Source organism: Somniosus microcephalus, chromosome 19 (assembly GCF_052327205.1).
Source record: "Somniosus microcephalus isolate GS21.2 chromosome 19, FLI_Smic_1.0, whole genome shotgun sequence".
Lineage (NCBI taxonomy): Eukaryota > Metazoa > Chordata > Chondrichthyes > Squaliformes > Somniosidae > Somniosus > Somniosus microcephalus.
Genome location: NC_141005.1, coordinates 43,888,648 through 43,902,936, shown reverse-complemented (window position 1 = coordinate 43,902,936; position 14,289 = coordinate 43,888,648).

Genomic DNA, 14,289 nt, shown 5'->3' with positions numbered 1-14,289 from the left:
GTAATAGGGGCCAAGGTTATGATCTGAAATTGTTGAACTCGATATTGAGTCCGGAAGGCTGTAAAGTGCCTAATCGGAAGATGAGGTGCTGTTCCTCGAGTTTACGGTGAGCTTCCGTGGAACAATGCAAGAGGCCGAGGACGGTGAGGTCCGAGTGGGAATGGGGCGGTGAATTAAAATGACAGGCAACTGGAAGCTCGGGGTCACCCTTACGGACTGAACGGAGGTGTTCCGCAAAGTATTTCTGCAGTATTTTGCTATCGTATTGGTGTAAACTATGGGCCAGAAATTCCAGAACGGGGCTTGCAGCGCGTGCAAGCCCCGTATTTGCACTTACCCCGCGCTCCTGCCGATCAGCTTCTGGGACGCCTGAACTTGGAGAAATTGAAAGCACATTCCCGGGCAGCGTATGACGTCACGCCGCCCAGGAGTGCAGCCAGCGCGGACCCAGGAGCGTGCAGTGTAAGTGAAACACGCCCCTTGAGGTCTCAGTTTCACTGGACATGCCCCCAATGTTTCTGTCAAGCTGCTTTGCTTTTTTACATGCAAAGCAGCAGTTTAAATAGGTTTTTGGAAGTTTTTTGAAGATTTTGGTAACTTTTATAAACTTTTTAAAATGTTTACATTATTTTGAGTAATCTGAAGTAGTTTTAAAGAGAATTAAAGCAATTTAAAGACTTTTAAAAGCCCTAAAAGAATTTTTTAAATTCCATTTATTTATTTAGCAATGTCGTCGTCATACGTGTCTTCACACTGTTCCCTTTGGGGAACTGTATGAAGTGGTGGAAGGATTTATGGCCGTGATTAACGCTCATTCCGTGACCGTAACCATCTTTGAACCAGCCATTAGGGCGGTTAGTCCTATGGCGGGAGGGTTTTACGGGCTCCCACAAGCTATACAAGGAGGGGGGGCCACCCACACCCACGGACGCAAATATCCCACTGGATGTCAACCCAGAATTTAGAGCCGGAGCTCCGACTCCACTTGCCGGGACTGTCTGGAGCGGGGTTCGAAACCCTACCCTGATCTGGCCCAGCGGCGGGGATCCTACCGCTATGACAAACGCCCAATCCGATTAGCAACGTGAAATGGCAGCATAGGGCTCCAGTCACGGGGAGGGAAAAGGCGCAGGAAACATATGGGTGTCACCTTTTGTGCGGAGTGGGCCTTTTGCGTAGCAGTAAGCATCCCCGCCGCTGGGCCAGAAGGAGTAGGGTTTTGAACCCCACTCCAGACAGTCCCGGCAAGTGGAGTCGGAGCTCCAACTTTAAATTCTGGGTGGACATCCAGCGGGATACTTGCGTCCGTGGGTGTTGGTGGCCCCCCCCCCTCAGATGGGTTGTGGGAGCCTGTAAAACCCTCCCGCCATAGGACTAACCACCCTAATGGCTGGTTCAAAGATGGTTACGGTCACGGAATGAGCGTTAATCACGGCCATAAATCCTTCCACCACTTCATACAGTTCCCCAAAGGGAACAGTGTGAGGATACGTGCGATGATGACCTCTTGCGCAATGCACCTCCTTGGACCCTCAGTCGCAGATGCGAGGGGGCAAGTCGTGCAAGTGTTAAATTTTTTATTTTATTGACATGTAAAATGTTGGCCCAATAATTCCCTTCCAAATGCGCTAGTACGGTCGGGGTACTTACGCATCTGGCCGGATGAAATGCCGGTTTTCAGCATGCACAGTGCATGTGGGGAAAACCGGCATTTCCTGTCCTCTGAACGAAGGGGTTCAGAGGCAGAACGCGTGCGACTGCACAGGCAGCGCGTGCGCAGTATAATTCGCCGCTTTCATTAATGCTTTCAGTGAGGTCCAGTCATTACAACTTACACATGAAAAAAGCATGGGTACAGTTGCTGCAGAGGCTGCGGAGGAAGATATTTCTTATCGTGGAGCTTCTGAAAGTATGTATGTCTGTATATATTCCTTTGCGTGTTATGTATATATTCCTTTACTTATGTGTATGAATGTATTATTTAATTATGACTTTCAGAGAAAGTAACTTATTGGAAAATCATAATTAAAAACATACATTCATAGTAAAGGAATATAAAACATACATACATATACGTAAAGGAATATATGTGGACATACATACATAACTCATTCTCACATTCCATTCACACAGCCACAATTGCTCCTTCTACCTACCGTTCTGAAAACCCTTTAAAAAAAAAAAAAATTTTAACTTTAAAACTTACTTAAAATTTCTTAAAATATCTTCCCTCCCTTTCCCAAACAAAAATATTGCATTTCAAAAGCTCCACGATAAAATATATCTTCCTCTGCAGCCAATGAACCACTTTACACTTGTTTTTTTTCAGTGTAACTTCTAAGGACTTAACCTCACGGATTTCATGAATGAAATCCACGAAGTTCACTGCGCAAGCGCTGCCTGTGCAGTCGCACGCGCTCGAGGTCTGGAAATGCCGGCGTTCCCCGCATGCGCTGTTCATGCTGAACGCCGGCATTTCCAACGGCCAGAAGCGTGAGTAAGCCGACCGCACTCACGCTTCTGGCCTGGAATTTCTGGCCCATTGTTCTGTTCCAGAGGTGATTTTTTTTACATGATCATACAGCATGGGGAAGGGCGCTCAATCCAGTTGCCCAGTGGTTTAGGGAGTTGTGTGCTGGCTTTGGCCTTAGGATTGTGTCACTCAAGACTTTTGTTTCCTAAGGAAGCTTTGTTTCCTGGAGGAAGTCAAATTCATGTCACAAATTTCCTTCCCTTTTTTTGTCCTGTGTTTTTCTTCCTTTCCCTTCTGCGTATGGTCCTTTCATCTGTTGCTGTTGCTCCTCTTTTTTCTAACTAGATGGAATGGCCACAAGGAGTCCCAGTTTCAGGAAGAAAGCATTGCCAGTCACCCCTTAAGCTTCCTCAAGGATGGCCAGCCAACTACGAGCAAAAACCGCAGCAATCCTTCACCCCAAAAACAACTGTGAATTAGAAGTGAGATGTCTGCCGGACTTTTACAGAGATTTAAGTACTGCTGAAACGGGCCCATTTCCCGCCCAGTACCACCCATGATTTGTAGGCGTGTTAGGAAGTGGCGATGACAGCGCAGAGTCAGACAAGAATGGCATCTGGGTCCTAATTGAATTATAGGACCATCATTTAAATATATTTATCTGGCTGCTGCCTGTTTCTGTTAAGGAGCGCTGGCTGCTTAAATCGAGGCCTGGTTGAAAATTGCAATGGCCATGAATCAGGCGGCTAGTTGGCGAATATTTTTCACCAACTTTTGTCCCTCTACCACCCCGCTCACTTAGAAACGGCGCAGTGGGAAGATGCAAATTGGCAGCAGTGTCCTTAAGTGATGAGCATGTACTGTTTCATAAGGACTTTCATCTCGTGTTTTTTCAGCTAATTGTGTAATTTGCCTGCTGAGCTTCTTTCCCATTAGTGGCTCTCTTGCCAGCTGTGTGCTACTGTAGCTCAGGCGTACTTCCTGTCGTGGCCCTGTAATCTGCATGTGATCCCATCACCCTGACTCGCACTCGAATAATGTTGACTAATTGGCCTGTTAGTCTCTGAGTTTTAATTTTTTTAATGTGCAGCTTCTACTTTGAGAGGTTTTAAGATTTGTTTTTGGAATGTACACTGGCTAGATGTTGCTTTATGTGACCTGAGAACAGCACATGGTCTGAAACCTGTATCCTTGCCCTGCCTTTGTACAATTAGGACTCAGTGCAGCATATAATCACAATCTGTGTCTTTTTCAAGTAGCTTAATTTTAGTGTTATTGTCTGCCTTTCTTTGCAACTGATGCCTTCAAGAGGATGTGTTTATAAAGAAAGAAAAAAATAACTTGCATTTATATAGCGCCTTTCACAACCACGGGACGTTCCCAAAGCACTTCACAACAAATTATGTACTTTTGAAGTTTAATCACTGTTGTAAATGAGGAAATGCGGCAGCCAATTTGCGCACAGCAAGCTCCCACAAACAGCAACGTGGTGATGACCAGGTAATCTGTTTTAATGATGTGGTTGAGGGATAAATATTGGCCAGGACACTGAGGAGAAGCTCTTCTTCAAAATAGTGCCATGAGAACTTTTATATCCACTTGTGACAGCAGACGGGGCTTTGGTTTAACGTCTCATCTGACAGTGCAGCACTCCCTCAGTACTGTACTGCAGTGTCACCTTAGATTATGTGCTGAAGAATCTGACTCAGAGGCGAGAGCCATGGCTAGCACCTTCATATTACTTTTGTTTAATTCAAGCACAATTTCTTCCCCTCCTCTCATCAAGGTGGCTCCTGTGACCAGTCTTCATGTGTGAGCTTATACAGTGAGTACTGGTAAGCCAGTCAACTCTAGGGGGCACTGTACCAAAGCCTGATATAATTGCAAAATACTGCGGATGCTGGAAATCTGAAATAACAACAGAAAATGCTGGAAATACTCAGCAGGCCAGGCAGCATCCGTGGAGAGAGGAACAGAGTTAACGTTTCAGGTCTGGGACCCTTCATCAGAACTTCATCAACTACCTGATCCTGTCCACACCTTTAACTACATTTTTTACTATTTCTGAAAAAGGGTTCAATGTGTTTTTGTTGAATTTGATCCCCAGTTAAAATGACGGCTTGTTTTATGAAACCCAAATTCATTAGTGGGAATAAAATAAAACTGGCCAATCGTGATGCACCTGTAATAATCGTTTCATGCTTCTCAAGTAGCTAAATAACCTTCTAACTGTTAAAACTGAGAGCCTATTATTTGTCATTAAATATATGGATGTTACAAATAAAATGGTGCCAAGCTGTACTGAGGCTGCTCTGTGAAATGGTAGCTTGGCTGTGTCAGCCCTCAATGGCATCTTCCATTGCTGCCAGGATATTTTACCTCAGCCTCGATGTCCCTGCTGCAGCCTTCAGACAGAGAGAGGTGAGGGCTGTTGGTGATCTGGACATTCCTCAGGAGGATTCACCAAGGACTTCAAAGAGAAAGCAACCTTTGAGTACTGTGCACAGTTCTGGTCTCCATATTATAAAAAGGATATAGAGGCACTGGAGAAAGTGCAAAAAAGATTCACAAAGATGATACTAACACTGAGAAGATATTCGCCTCCAGTCCAGGTACAAGGTCATCCCATCCTCTGTCGCTGAATTACAGTATGCAGATGATGCTTGGGTCTGCACTCACTCGGAGGTCGAACTCCAAGCCATCGTCAACACCTTCACCGAAGCGTACGAGAGCATGGGCCTTACACTAAACATCTGTAAGACAAAGGTCCTCTACCAACCTGTCCCCGCCACACAGTACTGCCCCCCCCCCGATTATCAAAATCCACAACAAGGCCTTGGACAACGTGGACCACTTTCCATACCTCAGGAGCCTACTGTCAACAAGGGCAGACGTCGATGACGAAGTCCAACACCGCCTTTAGCGTGCCAGTGCAGCCTTCGGTCGCCTGAGGAAGAGAGTGTTTGAAGACCAGGACCTCAAACCCAGCACTAAGCTCATGGTCTACAGAGCAGCAGTGATACCCGCCCTGCTGTATGCCTCAGAGACATGGACCATGTACAGCAGGCACCTCAAACCACTGGAGAGGTACCACCAACGCTGCCTCCGCAAGATCCTGCAAATCCATTGGCAGGGTAGGCGCACCAACATAGAAACATAGAAACATAGAAGATAGGAGCAGGAGTAGGCCATTCGGCCCCTCGAGCCTGCTCCACCATTCAATGAGATCATGGCTGATCATCCAAATTCAGTACCCTGTCCCTGCCTTCTCCCCATATCCCTTGATCCCTTTAGCCTTAAGAAATATATCCAACTCCTTCTTGAATAGCCTCCACCGCCCTCTGTGGCAGAGAATTCCACAGGTTCACCACTCTCTGGGTGAAGAAATTCCTCCTCATCTCAGTCCTAAATGGCTTACCCCTTATCCTTAGACTATGACCCCTGGTTCTGGACTCCCCGGCCATCGGGAACAGCCTTCCTGCATCTAGTCTGTCCAGGCCTGACAGAATTTTATAGGTTTCGATGAGATCCCCTCTCAATCTTCTAAACTCCAGTGAGTATAGGCCCAATCGACACAATCTCTCCTCATACGTCATTCCTGCCATCCCAGGTATCAGCCTGGTGAATCTTCGCTGCACTCCTTCCATGGCAAGAACACCCTTCCTCAGATAAGACGATCAAAACTGCACACAATACTCAAGGTGCGGTCTCACCAAGGCCCTGTACAACTGCAGCAAGACATCCTTGTTCCTGCACTCGAACCCTCTTGCTACGAAGGCCAACATACCATTTGCCTTCTTAACTGCCTGCTGTACCTGCATGCTTACCTTCAGCGACTGGTGCACAAGAACACCCAGGTCTCTTTGCACTTCCCCTTCTCCCAATCTATTGCCATTCAAATAATAATCTGCCTTCCTGTTTTTGCTACCAAAGCGGATAACCTCACATTTATCCACATTATAGTGCATTTGCCATGTTTCTGCCCAATCACCCAACCTGTCCAAATCGTACTGGAGTTTCACGACACCCTCCTCACAGCATACCCTCCCACCCAGCTTTGTGTCGTCTGCAAATGTGGAGATATTACATCCAATTCCCTCGTCCAAATCATTAATATATATTGTGAACAGCTGGGGTCCTAGGACCAATCCTTGCGGTACCCCACTAGTCACTGCCTGCCACTCGGAAAATGACCTGTTTACTCCAACTCTTTGCTTTCTATCTGCCAACCAGTTCTCTATCCAAGTCAATACCTTGCCCCCAATCCCATGTGCCTTAATTTTGCACGCTTATCTCTTATGCGGGACCTTATCGAAAGCCTTCTGAAAGTCCAAATACACCACATCCACTGGTTCTCCCTTATCTATTTTACCAGTTACATCCTCAAAAAATTCCAATAGATTAGTCAAGCACGATTTCCCTTTTGTAAATCCATGTTGACTTTGTCCGATCCTGTCACTGCTTTGCAAGTGCTCTGTATTATGTCCTTGTATAATGGAGACACGGACTGCAGGAGTTGATTATAACAAGTCTTTACTGAATGGAGACAACCTGGAAACTGAAACTACAGAAGCCTGCTAGGGCCTTTTATACAGGGGTGGTCACTGCCGGTACTGCAGTCTGAGACCAGTTATTCCCTTAAAGGTACATACAGAACAATTCCTCCCCTTTTAGATAAACAGTACATAACATTCATTTAACAACTAAATAATAACTCATTACAATTACAATTACGGTTGCTAGATACATTGGTTGAAGTTAAGCAATTATAAGTTCAGTCTTTGAGGAGGCTTCCTGATTCTGTCTGGATAACGCCTCTTTGGGATATCAGGTTCTTCTGGCAAGGTTGCGTCGGGATCAATGTCGTTGTTTGGTTCGTCTGCTTCCAATATCACCGATTCTGCGGTAGATGCAATTGGTACTTCGGTTTCATTGCCAGGTGTATCCGATCGTGGTGTGGAGTTGACGTTTTCCAGTGACTCTAGAATCTGGTCAGCATGGTGTCTTACAATGCTCTCTCCAACGTCCACGGTATACATTAGAGGTCTTTGCCGTGTACAGATCGTTCCTGGCTGCCATTTCTCTGTGCGGTAGTCCCGGGCCAAAACTGGTTGACCTATCTTAAAACTCCTGGTCGGCCTTTCATTCATATTCTGAAACTGCCTGTTCTCCACATCTCTTCTGACGTTTGGCTTAACCAAATCCAAGCGGCATCGTAGTCTTCGATTGAAGAACATCATGGCTGGAGTTTGGTTGGTAACCGCATGTGTCGCATTCCGGTAGGCAAACAAGAAGTTGTCCACCTTGTGTTGTAGGGGTATATCTTCATTACACATTGCCTTGATAGCCTTCTTGAATGTTTGAACAAACCTCTCGGCCAATCCATTAGTGGCTGGATGATATGGGGCGGATGTGTAATGCTTAACACCATTGTTCTTTAAGAACCTCCGGAACTCTTCAGACACAAACTGTGGTCCATTGTCAGAGCAAATCTGTTCAGGCAGCCCATTCCTGGCGAATATGGTTCGTAAGACTGTGATAGTTTTTTCTGTGGTGGTTGAGGACATTTTTATTACCTCTGGCCACTTTGAATGTGCATCCACCGCAATTAAAAACATCGAGTCCATAAAGGGACCAGCAAAATCAATGTGCACCCTTTGCCATGGAGATGAGGGCCACTCCCATAGATGTAGAGGGGCTTGTGGTGGGGCGTTTTGGACCTTCTGGCATCCTGTACAGCTCTTGGTCATCTCTTCAATTTCTCTATCGATTCCCGGCCACCACACAAACGCTCTGGCTAAGTTCTTCATTTTTACCCCTCCCAGATGACCCTCATGAAGCTCATTGAGCACTCTATCCTTCAATTTGGGTGGAATTACTACTCTGGATCCACACATCAAGGTTCCTCTGCACACTGACAGCTGTTCTCTTCTCGGCGAGAATGCTGGCAGCAGTGGTTCGCCATGTGCTGGCCATCCCTACACCGTTAAATCATAGACCCAGGAGAGTGTCGGGTCATTTCGTGTTTCCTTTTCTATGTTTGCATTCGTCACAGGGAGACATTCGACTATAGTCGAGTGGAATAACTCCACTGGATCCACTGCCAGTTCTTCTTCCACCGTCGGCAACGGTCGGCGCGACAATCCATCAGCATTCCCAATCTGTTTAGTTCCTTTGTACTCGATGTCATATTGGTGTGCCCCTAGGAAAAGGGACCACCTCTGTAGCCGTTGTGCCGTCATCATCGGTACACCCTTCTGAGGGTTGAAAATGGAGACGAGAGGTTGATGATCAGTTAGTAGAGTAAATTTCTGACCGTGCAGGTAGTGATTGAACTTCTTCACCCCCCACACCAGGCTGAGGGCCTCTCTGTCAATCTGGGCGTAGTTACGCTCGGCTGAAGTTAACGAGTGTGACGCAAAAGCTATCGGCCTCTCTGAACCATCAAGGAATTTATGTGACAGTACCGCCCCAATGCCGTAGGGAGACGCATCACACGCCAGTCTTATCGGTAGTGATGGGTTGTAGTGAGCCAATACTTCTCTTGAAGTGATTAGGTCCTTACTCTTCTGAAAGGCCCGTTTACATTCAACGCTCCATTTCCATGCTACTCCCGTTCGTAGTAGGGTGTTCAGTGGATGCAGAATTGTGGACAAATTCGGCAAAAACTTATGGTAGTAATTCACCAATCCGAGGAATGACCTCAGTTGCGACACATTTTCAGGCGCTGGAGCCTTAACTACCGCTTCAATTTTGTCAGGGGACTTATGCAACCCCTCTTCATCAATCACGTGGCCACAATACGATATCTGTTTCTTAAAAAACTCACACTTGGGGCGATTGGCTCGTAGCCCATGTTCACGTAGTCTAGTGAGCACCTGCTCTAGGTTGGCAAGGTGTTCACTGTCATTTTCACCTGTCACTAGGATGTCATCTAAGTAACACTGAGTCCCCGGAATCCCTTGCAGGACTTGTTCCATCGCTCTTTGCCATATCGCCGGAGCTGATGCTACTCCGAATACCAGTCGATTATACTGGTAAAAACCTTTGTGAGTGTTTATCGTGAGATACTTCCTAGAGGATTCTTCAACCTCCATCTGCAAATATGCTTGTGCTAGGTCAATTTTTGTAAAACGCTTCCCTCCAGATAGTGAGGCGAAGATATCTTCTATCCTTGGAAGAGGATATTGTACTGTGTGAAGGACTGGGTTCACCATCACCTTGAAGTCCCCACAGATGTGAACCTTCCTTGGCTCCTCAGACTTATTGTTTAACGTTTTCTTCATGACAGGAACGATGGGTGTCGCCCACTCGCTCCAGTCTACCTTAGATAACATGCCTGCATTCTCCAGATTCTCCAGCTCTGCCTCGACGGCTGGGCAAATTGCATATGGTACCGGTCTTGCTTTGAAAAACTTGGGAATTGCATTCTCCTCTATTTTTATCGAGGTGGTTACGCCTTTAAGAGTGCCCAGTTCTTGTTGAAATACCTCTTTGGCGTCAGCTAAGATTGTTGACAATCGTCCAGGAGTGACGTCGTCATCCTTTTTACCAGCCACCGTCAGTGCCTGAATGGAGTGCCAGTCTAAACTTATCTTTCTGATCCATTCACGTCCCAATAACGGTGGTCCACCATCTTGCAGAATGTAGAGATACAATTTCCGTATTTTCTTGCCGTTGTATTCGACAGGCACCCTTATTTTTCCTCTGGGGTATACTTTTTGCCCCGTATACATCCTCAAGACAATGGATGTCTCTCTCAAGGGTATGTGTGAGAATAGCCGCTCGTAGTCTCGTCGATTCATGACGGTTAGAGCTGATCCTGTATCCAATTCCATTTTGACTTGGGACCCTGCTATCGTGAGGGTAACCCAAATGTTTCGGAGATCCTCTTTTGCGATTACGTTGTGAAGTTTGAGACAGCTTAGTCTCTTGTTCCCGGATTCACTATCGCTCATCTGGTCTTCGGAACTACTGTCCGTCATCTTTTGTACTTTCCTGTACGGTTCCTTAGTAGCCTTTTTGTTGTCATTGGTCTTCTTCCCAGACCTGCAAACTTGTGCAATGTGTCCCATCTTTCTGCATTGCCTGCATATTTTGTCCTTGGACCAGCCGTCCTTCTGGTCATGGTTTGTTCTGCCGCAGCGATAACATTTTGCAAATCCCCGTGTCATTTCGTGGGTGCCGTATTCCTGTGGCTTTTGTTGTATTTCCGCAGCTCCCCTTGCTGCTGCTTCGTACGATACTGCCACGCTGAAAGCCTTATCTAGCGTCAGCTCTTTCTCTGAGAGTAACCTCTTCTGGGTTCTTTCACTCAGGAGTCCACAGACAAATTTGTCCCGTAAGGTATCTGCCAGTCCTGCTCCGAACTGGCAGTGCTTTGATAGCTTGCGTAGTTCCGTAAGGTAATCAGCATTGCTCTCATTTTTATGCTGATTTCTCCTGTGGAATTTAAATCTTTCTGCTATCAGCAGCGGTGTAGGATTTAAGTGTTCCTGTAGGATAGCAACAATTTCGTTAAAACTCTGCGCCTTCGGTTTGGCTGGAGTAATCAGGTCCTGCAATAGGCCGTACGTTCTTGCACCCATTAAATTTAGCAATATCGATGCCTTTTTCTCATCGGCTATTTCGTTTGCCTCGCAATGTACCTCGACTCTTTCCACATACGTGGTCCAGTCTTCTATTGCATTATCGAAGGCAGTGATATCGCCAGTCTTTGGCATCTTGAAAATCTAAGATGGCGCCTCCCGCGCTTTGCCTTCGTCCCCGATGGATCAAAATGGCGCCTCCCGCGCTTTTCCTTCTTCCCCGCCGAGTTAAGATGGCGCCTCCCACGCTTTCCTGCCGCTGCTGCTGCTGCCAACGCTGTTGCTGGCGATTATATTTATTTTACTATCCTGTAATGGCAACACCCTATGGTCTTCGCGCCTCCCCGATCGCTGCTGCCAACGCCGCGCTCCGCGGTATTTTTACTTTTCTATCGCACTTCAATATTTGCTCCATTAATTGAAGAACCATTCCCGTCGTGGAACAGACCCTCTGGGACACTTCCCTCCCTCTTCTTACGTCCGAACGCTGCCCGGCTTCGAAGCACCGGCCGCGCCCTGTGTGCTCCACCCTCTCTCTCTCTCTTTGCTTCCCGACTCGCTGCCCGGCCCCGTTGCAGAGCCACCCGATCGAGCTCTAGCCCGCCGCAGCCCAGGAAGGATCAGTGCACTACCTGCCACCAGCCCGATTAGCTGGGAAACCACAGACTGGAGAACCAAGCCTGGCTCTCGACAGTCTCTCTTGCACTTTTCAATTCGATGATTTGGAGGGCGGTTGCCGACGGTCGACGCCCGTTTCTCGAGTTTCTTTGGATTATTTTTTTTTTTCTTCTGGCTTCGACCTTCAATAACGTCGTCTGAGGTGCTGCCGAGTTGCAGGTAAGTTCGTTTCTTACTCGTCGCCAGTATTAGGTCCGTGTATAATTGAGACACGGACTGCAGGAGTTGATTATAACAAGTCTTTACTGAATGGAGACAACCTGGAAACTGAAACTACAGAAGCCTGCTAGGGCCTTTTATACAGGGGTGGTCACTGCCGGTACTGCAGTCTGAGACCAGTTATTCCCTTAAAGGTACATACACAACACTCTGCTATTACATCTTTTATAATGGACTCTAGCATTTTCCCAACTACTGATGTCAGGCTTACCGGTCTATAATTCCCTGCTTTTTCTCTACCACCTTTTTTGAATAGTGGGGTAACATTAGCTACCCTCCAATCCATGGGTACTGTTCCAGAGTCTATCGAGTTCTGGAAGATGACCAGCAATGCATCTACTATCTCCAGGGCCACTTCCTTAAGTACCCTAGGATGTCAGTGTTCTCACTCAGGCCAACATCCCCAGCATCGAAGCTTTGACCACGCTCGATCAGCGCCGATGGACGCGTCACATTGTCCGCATGCCCGATATGAGACTTCTGAAACAAGCACTCTACTCGGAGCTCCGGCATGGCAAGAGAGCCCCAGGTGGGCAGAGGAAACGCTTCAAGGACACCCTCAAAGCTTTCTTGAAAAAGTGTAACATCCCCACCGACACCTGGGAATCCCTGGCCCAAGACCGCACAAAGTGGAGGAGAAGCATCCGGGAAGGCGCCGAACACCTCGCGTCTCTTCTCCGGGAGCAAGAGGAAGTCAAGCGCAGGCAGATTCAGATTCAGATTCAGATTCAGATTCGATTTATTTGCCATATGTAACAAGTACAATGGAATGCTTGTTCCCCGTAGGGACGCGTCAGCTATACATACAGCGCAAGGAGCGCACGTCAACCCAAGCACCCCACCCACCCGCCCCTTCAACCACCGTCTGCCCCACCTGTGACAGAGACTGTAGGTCCCGCATTGGACTCGTCAGTCACCTGCGAACTCATTTTTAATGTGGAAGCAAGTCATCCTCGGTTCCGAGGGACTGCCTAAGAAGAAGAAGAAGATACTTATCAGGAACGGCTGTACAAGCTGGGGCTCTTTTCTCTGGAAAAAAGTTTGAGTGTAGACCTGTTAGAGATCTTTAAGATTATGAAAGGGTTTGAGAGGGATAGACGTAGAGAAGATGTTTCCACTTGTGGGGGAGACGAAAACTAGGGGCTATAAATAAAAGATAGTCACCAATAAAACCCATAGGGAATATAGGAGAAACGTCTTTATCCAGCGAGCGGTTAGAATGTGGAACTCACTACCACATGGAGTAGTTGAGGCAAATAGCATAGATGCATTTAAGGGGAAGCTAGATAAGCACATGAGGGAGAAAAGAATAGAAGGTTATGCTGATAGTGTTAGATGAAGAGGGGTGGGAGGAAGCTCGCGTGGGGCATAAATGTCAGCATAGACCAATTGGGCTGAATGGCCTGTTTCTGTGCTGTAGACTCTATATGTAATCTTGATCTCTTGATCATTTAACTACAAATTTCACTTTCAATCAGGTGTAATTCATTTTGATTGCAACAAAATATGGGTTTACAAGAGAAATGCATTCAAATAGTAGTAGGCGAATGCAAGCGACAAATGGAGACTATCCTGTTGCTGAGAGAGAGCATTTCTTTATACTTGGAGAACGCAATCTCTTTTACATGGTGGATTTGCAGATTTGATAATTGCAACTGTGTTTAAAAGGAGCACTATTTCAGTGAATAACCTGGTTTTAATGGGGATGGCGGTGATTGTTGGTGGTCAATCGCTCTTTTTGACTGCTGTAGTAGCTTTTCTCAATCAAGAAGTTAGTAGCTGAGTGATCAAGGTCAGTTCTTCTTCCAAGCTCCCAGCAAGTCTTCTTGAGCAAAAGGCAGATCACTCCATCTGAAGCTTGTTGAAGCGAGAGATTCGATTACCTCTGTAAAAGTTGTTGGCAGCAAAGAGAGATCATGTTATGAGACATAGCACGCTATCATTGCACAGAGCAGCCATGCTACAGATTGGCATCAACTCTATTTTATAACACTCATATTTAATGCACATTCCCTTTGAATTCATGCAGTAAAATGTCAGGACATCATTGAAAACCAAATAAAGAAAATAACATTAAAAAGGGCACATATGAGTGTGTTCAAGGCTTTTGAGTTTGGGGTTCTTGATTCCTTGAGATGCCATGCAGCAAACTACTGATACTTATTGCATGAAGATCAGAGTATAAATGCACTAATGGTGATACTTTTTAAGTTGTTTGTCACTGTGTGAAATGTTTTCTCTACTTACATAAGAAATTGTGGTCTTGAACTATTTGGAAATTACACCACATCGATGGGTTTTATGGGTTTCTGCGCTCAGCACGCCTCACAG